General features: G+C 42.0%; 1 long non-coding RNA gene across 1 annotated transcript; it reads right to left on the reverse strand.

Moving 5' to 3' along the window:
* Window positions 1–222: 222 nt before the first annotated feature.
* LOC118402623 (uncharacterized) lies at window positions 223–1,234 on the reverse strand. Its single transcript, XR_004829514.1, has 3 exons — window positions 1,021–1,234; window positions 484–772; window positions 223–345 (listed from the first exon to the last, which is right to left on the reverse strand). It is a non-coding gene; the product is annotated as an uncharacterized LOC118402623 (long non-coding RNA).
* Between the last annotated feature and the right edge of the window lie 2,177 nt (window positions 1,235–3,411).

Here is a 3,411-nt window from a genome sequence, read left to right on the forward strand (position 1 = left end):
GATGTTGGAGGGCCAGCATGAGCTACAGACTGTTTTGCTGGCACTGAGGCATATCCTTCTGATGTTGGGGGGCCAGCATGTGTTGGTAAGGTACGACAACAGGACAACGGTGGCGTACATCAACAGGCGGGGGGGTGCTCTCTCTATAACAACACAGGGTGAGACCCAGATGCAGACAAAGGAAGCAGATGGTTCAAGTCTCTGATATTTATTAATAGACTAGGATCAGGCAAGAGACAGGTCGAGGACAGGCAGAAGTTCGTAAACTGGGACAGAGTCTGATTGGTACATGATGGCAGGCAGGCTCGAGGTCAGGGCAGGCAGCAATGGTCGGAACCTGGAGGACTAGAAAACAGGGACAAGGAAAAGAGTAGTACGAAAAAACACGCTGGTAGGCTTGACGAGGCAAGACGAACTGGCAACAGACAAACAGAAAACACAGGTATAAAAACACAAGGGACAATGGGGATAAATGGGAGACACCTGGTGGGGGGTGGAGACAAGCACAAGGCAGGTGAAACAGATCAGGGTGTGACTCTCTCTCCTAAACCTGGCCCTGCTTGTTGAAGCAGTGAGCATTTCCTGTCGCTCTATGCGTTTCCTGATTCATGCCACCATGGAGAGGGTCCATTAGGAGGGTCTGTTGTTGATTCTGGTGGCTTCCCATTGGCCCAGACAACCCTGGTTGGCAGAGATCATCCTCCTGTTGAGCGGGGGGAGTTCCGTGTTGTGTCAAGATAAATCCTCAATCAATCAAGTCAATTTCAGAAACCTAGAGTAAAACGACATGCACTTTTATGACTCATTTGACACAGGGTTTGTTCAAAATTCCAGAAACCGTAATAAAAGGTCCCAGCTCAATCAATAAATATCACAAATTAATAATCACACAAGCAATTATGAATTGGATTAGATACCTCCAGCGCCCTTATCTAAACCCCTGCTGCCAATGCAATATTTTGTGTCTAATACAATTTTATGAGAATACAGCATTTAATAACAAGAAAAACGGTCTCTTACCTTCTACAACTATAAACAGTATTTTGTCGGCCCCCCTAAGGATGATCAGTATCTCAGTTGGTGATTCAAAATTCTAATAGCTACTTATAACTTCTATCAATAAGGTAACCTTAAAGATTCCTTCTAGAACTTTACTTTAACATTTTAAAGAAATAATAAAAATCTAAATATATATAAGCTAAAAAGCTACAGCTAAATTCTTATTCAGCAGACAATGGGTTCATTTAGCAAACCAAAATAGACTCTTCCGAACAAACAATTCCTGCATCATTTATATCCTAATGCTTGTCCTAATGATGCACTTATCGTTAACACCAGCTGCTCTAATGGCCTACCTCATTACTCCTCACCTAAAAACCCTTGTGGTTTTGCTGATCCCTCTACAAAATCTTGCACCTGCAAACTCGCTCCTGACCCTTAAAGGGGCTTTGTCAGCCAACCACTAACCACACCCTATGATCTCTAAAACCAGGCTCTAGCGAGCTGTGACGCAAGTAACCCCTAACCCACCAAGAATGATGCAGGTTCCAATACCAAATGATACAAGCCTCATCTCATAATGATCCAAGCCACGTATGACCAGGTTTTCCTGACTACTCCTTTTAGGTCTCTCCTTACTAGTCTGACATGGGGTTATTCTAGGTCAAGCTAGCACCCTTAAAGCTGCAATATGTAACTTTTTGGGCGACCTGACAAAGTTCACATGACTTACAGATATGCAATTTTCATTGATCTGTCATTCTCATAGAAAGCAAGCCTAAGAAGCAGTAGATCTGTTCTATGTGCATTATTTATATGCTTCCCCATGTTAAAGCTTGAGTTTTGCAACTTTTTACTTTGGGTTTGTATACCAGCTTCAAACAGCTGAAAATGCAACATTTTTGGTAATGTAAAATATATTTCACAGCGGTTAAGATGGTACAATGATTCTCTACACTATAATTGCTTGTTTAGTCACAACCTGAAATTAGGCAAACTATTATAATTTTATCAACCAGGAAACAGTGGAGCGATTTCTGCATATTGCATCTTTAATATATCTCTAACTAAACATCATCATCACTACTAGTTTTAAACATTAACACTTCTTATTCTCTTCAAATCAAGCTTTAATATTATAATTTCACTCAATTCTACTCCAGTTACATCTTTAACATTCAACATCCCATCATCCGATTATTTCATTTCATTTCACATTTCACTATCAATCTCCTACAAGCCCGATAGACATAGTCCAAATATACCCTAAAACAAGCAAACATCTCATCCTAAACCATTTTACTATATTACTTCAGTCACCCTTTAACAACCCCAATGTTTCCAACATTTAACATATTCAACATTTCATTATCATTTTTATTGCTTCTAAATTCCAATTAATATATTTTTCTTCTTTTCTATGGTCATTGTCAGTTTCCCTCAACCTTCATTCTCCTCTGTGCTCTGTGTGTGGGTGTGTGAGTGGGGCCTCCTGTCAGCACTTCCTGTCCATGCTTTATGCCACTAAAAAATGTCACAGAAAACTAGGCCCTTAGCCTGCCATTCTGACAGTCTTGAGGATCTATTGTCCCAGCCACACAGGAGAGTTTGGCACCGACAACCACAGACATGGGATCTGTGGGTTTGGCCCCTGAAGGTTGAATTTGACAGGGTTTACTCTTTACTCTTGAATGTGATTATGACTATACAGTTGGTGTCAGGTTAAATTAGCTCCTCCTTTTCAGAGCTATTTGGTGGACATTTTGATGTTCTTGCAAGAGATTTTTAAGCAGAGCCTTTCTTTTTCCACATTGAAGGTTTATATAGCAGACGTCTCATCGTGTAATGCATTGATTGACGACTCTACCCCGGGTGTCATTCTCTGGTGGTACAGTTCCTGAAAGGCGTGCATCGACAAAGACCAGTATCTAAGTTTATGGTACCGACATGGCTTTGGTCCTGAACGCTCTGTGTGAGCCTCCGTCTGAACCATTGGAGTCTGTGGATGTGAAGGTCCTTTTCTGCCAGACTGCCCTGCTCATGGCCTTGGTGTCGGCCAAGCACGTGGGGGATCTTTGCGTGAGATCAGTACACTCTTCTGTTTGGAGTTCACCGATGGTTACTCCAAAGTGATGTTACAAGCTTATGCAGCTTGTGCTCCCAAGGTTTTGCCTATGTCTTACAGGTGCCTGGTATTCGAGCTGTTCCCCTTCTCACCTCCTCCATTTGCTTCCAGTGAACAACAGAGGTTGAATGGCCTGTGTCCGGTGCTTGCTTTACACAAGTACACTGAACAAAAATCAGAGTGTTGGTGCCATGTTTAATGAGCTGAAATAAAAGATCCCATAAAAGGTCACTCTAAAACGTCTCTGTCACACCCTGATCTGTTTCACCTGTCTTTGTGCTTGTCTC

The sequence above is a fragment of the Oncorhynchus keta genome, chromosome 24 (assembly GCF_023373465.1).
Source record: "Oncorhynchus keta strain PuntledgeMale-10-30-2019 chromosome 24, Oket_V2, whole genome shotgun sequence".
Taxonomy (NCBI): Eukaryota; Metazoa; Chordata; class Actinopteri; order Salmoniformes; family Salmonidae; genus Oncorhynchus; species Oncorhynchus keta.